We start from the raw sequence: 15,262 nt of genomic DNA, 5'->3' as shown, positions 1-15,262 counted from the left end.
ACCAGTATTAGACAATTGCACTTTCATTTACACTACCATCCGTAATACACTACTTTTTACATTACCAATATTAGAAATGCACATGTGCATCTATATGTATGAACATGATATAACGTGTTTTGGTACACTACTTTGAATACACTTTCCCATTCATCTATCATACCATCCATAATACACAATCATTACCTCCTATTATCCATAATACACTACCATTGGCAATATGTATAATTTTTCACTTTATGCACGTGTACATCAACACCCTTAATACCATAGCAAACAACATATTGTATCATAAAGTGACAAATATTACAAAACCATCAACCACTAGATATAACTAACCAAAAACATGTATATGGGCCTACTTCATCACCCAAAATTGTAGGTCCCTAGAGGAGGATCTAGCTAACCTTATCCTTGTTGTTTAACAAAATAATCAAGTGCGGAATCCTTGATTATGAGCAAATCAAGCCCATGAACACACAAACACAAGAAAGATTTCATTGTTTAAAGCTCAATGTGTATTCCGCAGAGTAACATTACAATATTCAACAAGAATGCTCAAAACTCTCTGGGTGTGCTCTCTCTTAGATGAAACAGAGTGTGGGTGCTGCTATTTATATCACATAGCAGGAACCCTTACATAGAAACATAACTAAAACATTGAAATACATCGAAACAATACCAAGTACATCGAAATACAAGAGATAACATCGAAATACAATTAAAGTAATGAAGTAACATAGAAACAGGATGGATAAGGATCGACGTCGACCTCCCTTGTCTATTTCGATGTCATTTGAATAAACAAACCAGTATTCTGTTTCGTTTTTCCTTGTGTTTCAATGGGGCAACAACAATAAATACCCTTTGTGTTACCCTTTATGTTTTGATCCATATATATTAATTTCTGTTTCGATTCTTTGGAGCAAATTCTATTTTAATGGCCCCTTGAATTCATATATACATATACATATACATACATACATACATATATATATATATATATAGTGAATTATGCTTGACTAGTTTACCATGACATCATGCTGATGTCATGGCAACTCTTTCGTCCGCGTCTCTTCGTGCTTCGTGTGTCGTTCTCTAGGTCGCACGACGGAGGAATCTCTCTATGCCGCTCTCAAACCGAACTAAAACGAACCGTGCCACATCCACACAAAAGTGTATCAACAAACTCCCCCTTGGATGTTGCTGGTGATGGTTCGTTCTTCACACTACACGATCTTTGAAAGTATTCACGTGTCACAATCAGGAGGTGCGTCAACAAGCTCCCCCTAGAATGTTGCTCGTGAATCATTGATCTTCAATACTCCAGATCGTTGTGGTGTTGATGTGTAACGCCCTTCTTTTTCATACTTTCCATAATTAGAAAGCTCGCCTTGTAATGCTATTTTTGGAAATCTTGTATTATTGTAGTCGTCTTTTCGTTGTAAAATCCGAGACTTGGATCATAAATAAAATTCGTATTTCTTTAAATTCGCCATCTACATATTCATACATGTTCATACGTTGGAATTCATTGTACATCGAATCCTTATTTGTAATTCATACTTATACGATACTTATTCACGATGCATGTCCATGCTTATCCTTAAATTGTTGATACCTAGAAACCCCTAATAATATGCTTATTTATACAACGGTTAATCATCTAATATGTGACATATACTTGTCACTTACAAACATGTTACATACTTGTACACTACACTTTTTACCTAGTTAAATCATGTTTTATTTCATATTTTACCTTGTTACAAGTTAGGGGAAACATTGTTGCATATTATTACACAACTTCATTAACAAAATTACTCGTTATAATGTTTTAAAAATAAAAAAAAAAATAAAGAAATATGGCAGCCCCAATACAGCAAAATTCAGCCCCATATAGTTTGGTTTTGTGGGCTAGTTTCAAGGTGTAACCCCTTCTAAACACTTCCAAAGCCCAACCTATTGAAACCCTAATCCTTCCCCCTATAAACACCACTTATAACCAGCCTCCCTACCACTTTTGCAACACTAAAAACTCTCAAAACACCCTCCAAACCGTAGCTGAAAGCAAGGGTTCGAGCAGATTGACACCCCTTCACGAAAATGAGCATAACTCACTCAATTCTTATCCGATTCACTCGATTCTTTTTCCTACTACTTTGTATTGACCTTATCTACGTTTCCATGGGTTTTTTCACAGTAAATAAGTCCCTGGAACTCCGGCAAAAAGGCTCCAAAGTCCACTGATTGTTTTTGTTTTCATGAAATCCTTGTTATTTCTTACCAAACTTGACTCTATCTCATCTCAAACCTATGTCCTAATGCTTACAACCTCACTTATGGTTGGTTAAGCTTAAAAACAAGGTTGAGACACTATAAATCAGAGGTTAAAACCTCAAATACTTTCTGTTTTGTTAGGGTATTTAACCCACAAATCATGTCAAGCTTAGATCTTGATGAATGAGTGATTATGGAACAACTTGGGTTGTCCTACATACAATCCTCACATGATTTGATGATTTCTCTATAGTTAGGTTGTTTATGTTATTGTGCTAATCCTAGTTCGTGACCCTCCTTGGTTGTTTTTACATCAAGTGAAGTGGTGAACATTCAAGGGGTTCCTAAATGGAAGCATGTTCTTCCTACCCCATACATGACATCTATGATAACACGAGGTGCCTAAATGAAGATCCTAATCTTCTACCTCCTACTTGAATTATTGGACTAAATAATATGTAGCACTTAACCTAGATATATATATACGCTCATTCGAACCTTTGATGTTGAACTTGTGTTTATATGTTAAAGTAGTAGAACATCATCTAAGACCTAAACCTTGTTATGATTCTTATGAGTGTTCAACTCATGAAAACATTATTATAATCCTTGTGGTTACCAAGTGTCATACAAGTGTTATGTGTTGAAGATGATTATTTTCACATGTTATTCTCATATGTTATTTTCATATTGTTTTATTCCGAGTCTCGAATCTAAACATACTTGAACTTTAACCCTTACACATTTAACCTTCTAACCTCATCAACTTCGTCACGTTGGATAATCGGAAGAAATTGCAATAATGTGAGTATACTCGCAACCCCCTTTTTATGTTTACCACTTTTTGGGGTGTAACATGTTTTACTATTAAACTACACTTAAACTTATTCTTTATGCAATGCACAAAACAATCCTTATACATGAATACTATGTTATGATACTTGATGCTTACGTGGACCATACTTATGTGATATGTTTTAGTCATTAGCTCTTACGAGCCTCCCTTCGACATGTATAGCGCTATAGGAGTAACGCACCGCCCCCCTTAAACTTGGGTCATGTTGAATTAATTAAACTTTCTTGCGTAAACAGAGGTTGGCTAGAAATATTGCATGCCACGATAGGTTGATCTCGTATAAACTAAGTTGCCATGTGGATTCGTTTTAAACTTTTATACTTATACTTATACTTATGCTTAAACTTGTATACTCGCCTTTGCTTTTGCATTGAACTTTATTTTAAAGATGTTACAGGTTGAGGATGATGATGCTATGAAATGAAGTAGCGTTGATACCTAGATACACATATAGACGTTTAGGTTTAATCGTTGTATCAATTTTGATTATGTTGTATTGTAATTCCTTTGAACTTGACGTTATTTGATTTCTTTGTAATGTTGACAAATGAATTATGAAATGAAATCGGTTTATTAAATATTGTCACAAATAGCGTTATGATGTCTCTAGCAATCTTCACACTTCGTCTCATCCCGATGTTTCCGCCATTGGTTGGGGTGTGACATGATGAGTGGTCAGCTGCAACTTGATCATCTTAATCCTTTGATTGCATCAGTCTCGTGTTGTTACTCCGCAGCTTGTTATCTAACACGTCCTCTTTGCCTTTAGCTGGTTCGTATGCCACATCCGCACACACAACAAAGCTAAACGCGTAATGAGAACAAAGGATAAGGATATAATCAACCTTAAAATTTTTTCAAACGAAAACCTCACTAAGATTTGATTTCAATATAAACAAAAGACACAAACGATACCAACTCTCAATCAACTACCAACCGAAAACATTTTGAAAGATTTAAAATTTGTACAATTTTAGATTTTTAACTTTCGAAAGTTATTAACTTCGACCGTTTATGAAGATGCATTTTTTTAGGTTTTCAACCAGCATTTGGTGGAAAGATTCGAGTTCCGACACTGGGCAATCAAAAATAAAATAGGAATAAAATCTTTTTGGTTTTTATAAAGTTTATATTAAAACACACCTAAAATATTTTTGGTATTTTGAATATTTCAAATTTAAAGACTGAAAGCAGTAAATAAATATTTACAAACATGCAGAAACGGAAAAAATATAAATAAATAAATATTACAAACATTCTTTTTACGAGTTTCGAGGGTAAGAGAATCATATCGGTGTACGGTCATGCCAAAACACTCTTGTTGTTCAATTAGTTAACATTTGTATAAGCATCCTATAACGATTATCGGTATTGTTGTCCACTTAAACTCAACAATCAGATGTAATCATATGACTTGGGATACATTAAGTTATGATTTATACTTACCGACCTGTATTCATCCACTCACGACACATTTCCGTATCAAGGTATGCACGAGAGTTCATCTTACTGGTGAGTATACCATTTATCATTTGTTTTTAACGTATACGATGTGAGATACTCACTTATTTGAGGATGAATAAAAGCCCTATGTGATAAAATCACTTATTAATGAGGAAATTGATATTCAATGCATGCAGGACATGAGAGCAAGTCCGTGAACAGGTTAGTACCATCGTACCGACAAGGAGACGAACTTGACTCTCAGATGATAGATGTGATTTAGAATCACTTATTCGAGGGGGGGGGGGACTGTGATATTTTTATCGCTTATTGATGGTCGTATGCATCATGTATTAGATACATGTATGTATAGTACATACACGTATGTATGGTCTCATGGAAGTTCTAGATTTGCGTCCCCGTTGTTTTCAGTAAAAGAAACAACCATGAAACCCAGATGATAAACAACATAAAGACCACGTATCTCAGAACCTCGGCAATCTATCAAATGAAATTTCGATACCAAGACCATATGCCAATGAGCGGTTCCCACACGGTTTTCATTCGATTATGTTTATATCACCCTGCACACTTTAAAATGATTGTGAGCCTACCGATACATCGTTAGTAAAGCTACTTATCGTTTTTTATTTGGAAAAAAATGAGTAGGCACGTTGGTAATCGGGGTGGACCAAAACCACGTTGATGAGTTTCATATTTAAACAATCACGTGTGAGGTGATATTTGAGATCACGTGTCTGGCCAAGGAGTGTTGTACGAGATGTTAGTAATTCGTAAGGCAGCTTAAATATCGACAAGGATTGAAGAGATTAGAAATTCGAAACCATAATCCTGCAACTGCTTCGTGCATTGCCAGGAATCTGAGTGCTCTCCTAAACTGGATATCTACCCGGTGTGGATTTCAAGGTCGATTATGCAGCTACTTCTGTTAACTGAGAAATCTCTTCACAGCAACAAGATCAGAAACTTCCGCGTCCAACTGGTAAGAGGCAAGGGAGCATGTGGGAAAGCTTGTACACATAATCATTGGTCGGCCCATGTTAGTGCATATGTCTGTCGACTTCGTCTTGTATCGAGTCGTGTAATAGAATAGATAGACCAAGACACGTAGTACGAAAGAAACTGGAAACAGGGCAGAACCAGCAGGTTCATGCGACCTGGCCAGTTCGTGCGAACTGACCAGTTCGCACGAGCTGGACATGATTGGTTCGTGCGACCTAGGCTTCCCTATATATATATGAGGTCTTGGTTTCTCATTTGTAACATTCTGATTCCGGTAGTGAAGCTCTGCCGAAGTGTCGCCATCCTATAAAACGTTGTGAATTCAATACAATCAACATTTCAAGTGATTCTAAGTGCAAATCAAGTTGCTACAACATCAATATGTCTGTTTCCGCCTTTCGTATTAATCGAGAACTCTTCTGAACGTCTCGTTTGATCGATTCACCGATCCTACAAGTGGTATCAGAGCTCAGGAGGAAGAGTTCTTACCATTTCAGCTTGATATCTTCAAAAATATCTGATTTCTACTCATTTCTACTCATTCTTTTACACTTTTTCATCAAATTTCAATGAATCTACAGTTAAAATGATCTAATTTTGACATATAACACGTAAAACACTGTTATAATCAATCCTTGAAAAAGTCAGAACCTAATTCGATCTAAAACTTGATAAAATTGACCAAACCGCGTGAAAAACTGTTCAGATCGTTCGAAGTTACTTCAGGTCGCACGAGCTGATCATCCAAGTCGCACGAATTGATTCAGATCATGTGAAAGTAGTCCAGATCGCTTGAAACAGGTCAGGTCACATGGAAGTTCGATCAGTTCGCACGGTTTGAAAAGTCAAGTTGCTCGAGTTGATCAGTTCGCTTGAAACAACATCAGGTCGTACGGTGTGAACATCCAGGTCGTACGGATTGTTCAAGTTGTTTGGAAAAGTCATTCAGCTCGCACGGATTGAATTCCAGCTCGCACGGATTGAATTCCAACTCGTTTGAACAAGGTTATACCAAACTCAGGTCGTACCAAGTTAACAAGATCGTTTGAACTTTGTGTCATTGTGAACTTTCAAAACCGAAACATGGAAAACGAATTTTACAACGCATTTGCTACCCCGATCACTATCGCTCAGAACGTGAACTTAGAGAATGAAATGGGCACCATGCAAAAACCGCCTATGCTCATGACTATCAAGGAGTATAGTGGATGGGAGGAACGTTTTGAAAATTGGGTTCAAGCGAATCACTTAGAGGCATGGGAATGTGTTGAAGAACGATATGTTAGACCGATTGATAAATACGGAGAGATTGTTGCTATTAAAGATTTAGACGAAAAAGAGAGAAAGAGATACAAAAGTGAAAAGATGATGATCAGTATATTGCAACAAGCCATTAAGGAAGACATCTTGATTTTATTGCAACACAACGGAAGTGCACACTCAATGTGGAAAGCACTAAAAACGAAGTTTGTTGGAAGTCAAGACATGATCAAGAACAAAAAATCGCTTTTGAAGAAAGAATTTGATCTATTTCGTGGATTAAAAACTGAAAATACCAAAATGATTATAGAAAGATATTGAAATTTGGTGGTTAACATGAAGCGATTGGATATCAAGAAAGATAGAGAAGAATGGGTTGAAAAGTTGGCCGATGCATTGCCTCAAGATGTTTGGGGCACGTATCTTATGATCTTGAAGAATAATGGTGAATTTGCAAATCTATCCGTGAGCAAGTTTATTGGAAAACTTGAAATTCAAGAGATGGAACAACGGAAGATGGCAAAAATGAAGAATTCTAATTGTGAACAGGACATTGGTCTGTACTACAAAGGAAGTACGGTTGATAAAACCAACATTGCACCAAAGATCGAAACTGCATTTAACGCAAACAATTCTTCTGGAGGGTCATCTCAAGGATCAAACAACATTACTGGATTCTCTTCATATCCATCATTTGAACCAAATTTTTCAGCAACCAATAATGGCCAAGTACTACAATGCAACATTGCATTACATCTTCAGAATGGCCAGAATTTCTCGAAAGAGGTAGGCAAAGGTCATATGTCTTTATTGGTGACCGTATTAGAGTCTTATGAAAGTTTGGTAGCCGGAAGGATTGGTAATCCGATGTTGACTAAAGAGGATTATGATCAGATTGATGCTGAAGAGATGGAACTAATGGATATAAAGTGGTGTATGGCTAGTGTTGTTGGTGCACGAATGTCTAAAGCCTGCGTCTTAGTCTTAGTTTATCAATGTATAGGGTCTAGATGTGTTAATTATGAATGTATAGGGGTTGAATATGTAAAAGTTAGGATTTCATGTTATGATTTCGCTTATATGTCAATGTGCCATATGAGCGAAATCCCAATTAGATGATTTCGCTCATATGTATATGGTCATATAAGCGAAACCCTGTCCCCTATATATAGTAGTGTTGTTTTCTCATTTTGTACGTTCATGTCTCCCGTGTAGCCGAACTGCTGCTCGTGTATTTTGTGAAAGATTAATGAGAAAACTGTTTTAAAGTGATCTACTTTTGTTTCTACTCCATTTCTGCTTTGATTCATGCCGATTTTGTATTTCCGCTGCATTTTCGGTAGTTGCTAGCTCTGATTGACTCACACGACTATCAATAACGGTCCTACAATTGGTACCAGAGCCAGTTGTGAGCTAGTTTACCCGAATCAAAGCCTTTTTCTATCACATTTTGAGTTTCTGGACTTTCCGACGGACAAGATGGACTGAAATTTGAACACATAGTGTAAAATTGTCTAATAACAAACCCTTGAGAAATTCAGACCTAAAAACAGCTTAAAAGTGACCTAAAATGGCTCATGAACAGGTTTCGCTCGAAGGGACTTGAGTGATTTCGCTCATACGGTATAAGCGAAATCAGGGGTTTCGCTTTTGTGGACTAGGTTTCGCTCATAGTGTTCCACTGATTTCGCTCTTGTGGTTTCAAAAGTTGATTTCGCTCATATGACACCCTGATTTCGCTCATATGGCCATTTCGTGATTTCGCTCATTCGGTCATTACCTGATTTCGCTCTTCTGAGCAAAAGCTGATTTCGCTCATAACAACACTTAAAGTCTGATTTCGCTTATAAGGCCTGTTCTTGTGTAAAAGTCATGGTTTGAGCGTTTAGTCCATTTCGTACGTGATCGAGTGTTGGAAACTCAGTTTGTGTTAAAAGTTTTTCGATAAAAACAACCTGTTAATCAAAAAGTTAAACATTTTTGGAAATTTGTCACTAAAAATGGAACATCAAGATTTTTATAACTTGTTTGCGGGAAGCGGTTTGACGGCTACGCAGAGTCCGACAAGTATAGTTCAGAACGTTAACATGGAGAACGAGTTAGGGACGATGCAAAAGCCACCGAAGCTTATGAGTTTGGATGAATATGCGGGTTGGTCAGGACGTTTCAAAAACTGGGTGCAAGCCAATCACTTCGAATGTTGGATGAAAATAGAGGCGAAGTATGTACCACCAATTAACGGTATGGGATTGGAAAAGGGCATCAGGAGTTTGACAGAATCTGAACAGATTGACTTCAAGGCTGAAAAGAAGATGGTGAGCATTCTGCAACAGGCCATCAAAGAAGATATTCTCGTTTTACTACAACATGAAGACAATTCTCAGTCGATGTGGCAAGCGTTGAAGCTGAAATTTCAAGGCAGTGTTTCGATGATTAAAAGCAAGAAGGCTTTAATCAAGAAGGAATTCGACATTTTTACCGGGATTAAAGGAGAAACGACAAAGCAGTTAGTCGAACGATACTGTCATCTTGTGGTTGAAATGAAGCGTTTGGAGATTACAAAGACGAATGAAGAATGGATTGATAAGCTGTGTGATGCACTTCCGTATGATGAGTGGGGCACTTATCTAATGATGCTGAAGAACAATTCTAATTTTGTGAATCTCAACCTCAGCTCATTCATCGAGAAGATTGAAGCCCACGAGCTGGAATTGCTAAAAATCAAGAAAATGAACTCAGCGAGTGTGCAGCAAGATGTGTCTCTGTATTACAAAGGCAACCCTGCAGTTTCAACCAATCAAAGCCCAAAAATACAGACAGGTTTCATTGCTGATAACACCTCAAGTGTTTCTTCAAACACTCCGCAATCCGGCAATTCTTCACCATTTGCGAACTTTGAACCAAATGTCAAAGCTCAGGAACAGCCTTCACCTCAAAGTTCTACAGGATCAAACCATCAGGCGTACGTTTCTGGGGTTCAGTGCAATATTGCGGTAAACATAAAGAATGGAAACGAGATCACGGAAATAGCCGCAAAACAGCACATAGCACTGCTTGCTTCCGTTCTTGAGGCTTATGAGGGCTTAGTAGCAGGGAGGATCGGTAATCCTGACATTACGAAGGAGGATTACGACCAAATCGATCCCGAAGAGCTTGAATTGATCGACATCAAATGGTGCATGGCGAGTTTGGTGCGTAGGGCTCAACTTTTCATGGAAATTACAGGCCGGAACAGTTTATCCGGCCCCGATCAAAAGTTAGGGTTTGATAAGTCGAAAGTTACATGCTTTAAATGTAAAGAACGAGGTCACTTCAAACGAGAATGTCCCAATCGTGAAGTAAACAATCATCAAAACCCGTTCACTAACGACTACTACAGGCAAGCGATCTATCACCGACCAAACCAACAGCCAACTGTTCAGAGGCCACAGATTGAAAATAAACCAGAAAAGGTGCTGATCATGAATCAAGACGATGAAAAGGTTGCTACAGGTTTCAGCTGGGATAAGTATATCCCCGGTAGCGATGGACAGGCCATGATAGCTGAAGTTGTTGAAATTTCTGAGACATGTTCTGAACCGGAAACAGTTACTGAAGATGTTTCTGTAGTTGTTGAAGAGGATTCTGGTGAAAATGCGGTCAATATTGAAGAGATAGCTGCTGAAGTGTATTATTATCAGTCTGAGCAGGAAGTATTGGGAAGTTTAATGAAATATGTATTGCCTCCTAACATTTCTGAATCTTTTGCAGGTTACTTTGAAGAACCAAGGACCGGATCATGCCCAAGGTTTGAAGAGAAGAAAGAAGTCGTTGAAGAGTTGATAGATGTGTCAAAAGAGATGACTGGAGAAGCTTTGAAAGACATAGCTGACAAGGCTCTAATGGGAAAACTCAAAGAGGTAGACTCAGAATCCGAGGAGTCAAAGTCTGTCAGTAGTGTGTCTGTCAAACGAGAGGAATCTGGAGTTCAGGAGATCAAATCAGTCAAACTGTCTGAGTCTGAGTCAAACAATGTCGGTAAAACTGATTGTGTAGAGCAGGTTGTTGAAAAGGTTGTTTCAATCCCTGAAACACCGTGCAAACAGTGTTTAGAACCATGCACGGAGTGTCTTGAAAAAGACACTAAGTATCAGGAATTGAAACACCACGCTGATATGATTAAGTTTGACCTTGGCCAAGTTAAAGAGGCGTACGATACTCTCGCCAGGTCAATCAAGATGATCCAAAAGGAAAGTGTCGAAAACGATAAAGCTACAAAATTGGCTAAAGCAACACTATTCGATAAACAAAATGAAGTCAATTTTCATTCAGACACAATCGCATCGCTTAAAAAAGAACTCAAATTGGCTAAAATTGAAAACGATCGGATTGATAAAAAGTTAATGAGTTATGTGGCTTCATCGTATGTTCTTGATCAGATTGTCTCCTAACAGCCACATACGGCACCAGTCTTTAAGAGCGTTCCACCCCCAATGTGGAATCATTACACACAGAAATATCCAGATAGGGTGGAAGCAACTTTGAATCTCAAATTGAGATCAACTGAGGATGAGTTATCGGAGAGTATTGATGTTACATTCTCTCCGTCCGACACAGACAATGAGTCACAGATCATCAAGACTGTTGTCGACCAAGTGTTAGACGAAGAGAGTGATAACTCCGAGACTATAAAAACTCATTCGGAGAAGTCTGTGTCTGATTCTGAAGATGAGGGTAACTTTTTAGACCGATTCATACCAAAATCAGACAAAGTCGCGAATGATGATCCGATACCGACAACGAATCTCAGGTTATCAAAACAGTTGTCGATCAGGTGTTGGATGAGGAGAATGAGAAATCTGAAAAGGCTCAATCTGAGAAGGTTGTTAGTGATTCTGAAGATGAAGGGAATTTCTTAGATCAATACATACCGAAATCGGAAAAGATTGCGAATGACGATCCGATTATGGTGGTATACACCATGATTGGAACAGACAAACTTTATTCCGATTACGAGTATCCACTTCAGAATGTGAAAATCGAGAATGTCGAAAAAGTGTTTAAATTGGTTGAAATGAACATTAACGAGGTTAATAACAATGAATTCTTTTCGAAACCTAAAAAGTCGTTTGTGACATCACGTCCAACAAGTTCGGGAAAGAAAGATGGGGATGGTAAAGGTCACAACAAGAAAAATAATCTTAAAAACAAAGGAATCGGGTTTGAAAAGAAAACGGCTAAGCAGGTGTTTAAGCCGAAAGAGAAGATGAATGATATTTTTGTCGCTGGTCCAAGTGTTGACGATGAGAAAGATTATATTTTCAGTCAAAAAGCTGTGGACGATTTCAATGCAGCAAAGAAGTTAAAAGAAGAGTCAGTCAAATCTACTTTTGTTGAATATGACAAAAGGGTGTGTTACCGCTGCAGTGAAATCGAACACATGGCGAAACAGTGTCAGAAAGTGATTGAGAAACCTGTTGTTGTAAAACCGGTTCAAAAACGAACTGTTTGAAAACCAAGTGTTCAAAAAACAGACTGTTTCTAAACCAACTGTTCAAAAGTCAACTATTCAAAAACCTCGACCTAAATCTCCGACTGACACAAAGGGCAAAAAGCCGATGGTTTCTCCGATCCGTATTTTGAAAAGAGGTGAATCGTTGAAGTCAGAGGATAAGCCGAAATCGACTTTCGAGGTTGGCGAATCCTCTAAGACTCGAAAGACTTCAAAAATTTACCCTAAGACAAAAAATTTTGAAAATCAATCTTGGGTCGCGAAATCGAAACCATCTGTTGAGGTCAAAAAGATGGAAAACGCTTTGAAAATTGATTCAAATCTTTTTAAAGATGATGTGGTTGAGTTTGAAAATGAAGTTGATAAGTTTCTTGCTGAATTTCCACCGATAACTAACAAAGTTAAATCAATTGTGAAAGAAGAGGTTCCAAATGTCACTTTTGATTTTCCGAAAACAAATGAGAAGTGTGATGTTGTGTTCGGAAGTGTGTCGGAAGTTAAGAAATCCTGGGCTTCATTGTTTGAATAAATTTGATTTGATGTTTGCAGGGGCTGCCCAAGTCGATACTATCAAAGTGGATTATGGATAGTGGCGCTTCAAGGCATATGACTGGGACGCTTGCTCTGCTCTATTATGTCAAATCCATAAACGGAAGCTACGTTGGATTTGCCGGGAATCAAGGTGGAAGGATCGTTGGTCAAGGAACGCTGTCAAATGGCGTGATTTCGTTCGACAAAGTGAACTACATAGTAGAGTTAACAAACAATTTACTCAGTATCTCACAAATCTGTGATAAAGCGTTTAGTGTACACTTTACTAAAACTGAATGTGTTGTGTTGAAACCAGGGTTTAAAATCCCTGATGAGATGGTGCTGTTACGCGCTCCGCGGGAGAATGATCTTTATATACTTGATATGAGCGTCGCAACGCCAACATCTCATCAGAAACAGTGTTTTGTGTCTAAGACCAAAGCGACAGAAAAAGATTAGATAATGTGGCATCGAAAGATGGGCCACATTCATGTTCACAAAATGAACTTTTTAGTACACAATGATTTAGTTGATGGTGTTAATCTGAAGAATTTTCACTTAAATGATGATTGTGTAGTGTGTAAGAATGGAAAGCAGACTCGGAAGTCACATCCATTGAAGATCATGAACACAATCAGGTTACCTCTTGAGAGATTGCACATGGATCTCTTCGGGCCTGTCAACGTAAAGAGCATCAGCGGAGACTTATATTGCCTGGTGGTGACTGATGACTTTACGAGATTTTCTTGGGTAGTGTGCTTGGAACGAAAAGATCAAACTTTTGAGTCTTTGATGGTGCTTTTCAAGAAGATGGAAACGGTGTATAAACTGCCAATCCGGAGGATTCGGAGCGACAACGGAACGGAATTCAAAAACAACAAGATGTACGCGTTCTGTAATGAGAAGGGAATTCTTCATGAATTCAGTGCGCCATACACTCCACAGCAGAATGGCATAGCTGAACGAAAGAATCAGACCCTGATTGAGACAACCCGTACAATGTTAGCCGATTCCAAGCTACCAATCTTTTTCTGGAGTGAAGCAGTATCAGCAGCCTGTTATACATTGAATAGAGTTCTCACTGTCAAGAAGTATAAAAAGACTTGCTTTGAGCTGCTGCACCGTTATAAGCAGAATCTTGAGTTTTTGGAGCCGTTTGGGTCTCCTTGCACGTTTATAGATGAAAACGGTAAATTTGGCACTAAATCTAATGAGGGTTTCTTTGTAGGTTACGCAAGCCCGCTGAAGAGGGTGTTCGTACCATGCCTGGGGAAGGTGATTCAAGTCCAACATGTGGATTGTCAGAAGCATACTCCGTCACCACAACTTCCCGGACAAAGATTCCTGTTCGACTACGACAAGCTCTGGGAGTCGTTTCATCTACCGATTCAGCCGAGTGATGAGGAACTAGCTCTTATGTACTTGTATCAGCAAAATATGTCACAGGAGCAAGTGCCTAGACCGCTAGAAGTTTCTCAACCCACCGTGGGTACTCACGATGACGAAGCAGGACCGAGTGGAACCGCTCACGAACCACCAGAGGAACCAGCTCCATCTTTTGACGAATCTGACGACTCAGAAGCGGAACCCACTCCGACTTTTGACGAGGATCCAACGGAAGCTGAGGATCAAACCGTTGATCTTGACATATCGAGCTTGGAATCGGAAGTGAATGTGCCTGACAATGCTATGCCACGGACGTTGTCTTACCATCCCTCAGAACAAATTATTGGTGACCTGCAAAGTGGTGTTAAAACCCGACATCAAATTGACCGAGCTCTTACATGTTTCTATTCATATATTGCTGATATGCAAAAAGAAGTCTCATTAAAATGTTTTATTTCGCAGATAGAGCCCAGAACCTACAAAGAGGCATTGACCGAGGATAGTTGGGTTTATGCCATGCAGGAGGAGCTGCAACAGTTCGAAAAGCTGGGCGTCTGGAGACATGTCGATCTGCCTAAGAATCAAAAGCTAATCAAGACGAAATGGGTTTTTAAGTGTAAACGTGATGACAGAGGTGTCATGGTGAGAAACAAAGCGCGACTTGTGGTTCAAGGCTTCAGTCAACAGGAAGGAATAGATTATGATGAAGTTTACGCACCCGTTGCCAGACTTGAAGCAATTCGGATATTTCTAGCCTTCGCGTCTTGGAAAGATTTTAAAATATATCAACTTGACGTCAAATCTGCCTTCCTTTATGGACAAATCAGAGAAGAAGTGTATGTGGGACAACCGCCGGGGTTCACAGACCCACTGCACAAAAACAAGGTGTATCTACTGGATAAAGCGCTGTATGGACTTCACCAGGCCCCGAGAGCCTGGTACGAGACGCTTTCCCAATACTTGTTGGACAACGGGTTCACAAGAGGGACAGT

This window comes from Helianthus annuus, chromosome 10 (genome assembly GCF_002127325.2).
Source record: "Helianthus annuus cultivar XRQ/B chromosome 10, HanXRQr2.0-SUNRISE, whole genome shotgun sequence".
Taxonomy (NCBI): Eukaryota; Viridiplantae; Streptophyta; class Magnoliopsida; order Asterales; family Asteraceae; genus Helianthus; species Helianthus annuus.
The sequence above is the reverse complement of the archived record's forward strand: the minus strand, read 5'-3'. Positions refer to the sequence as shown.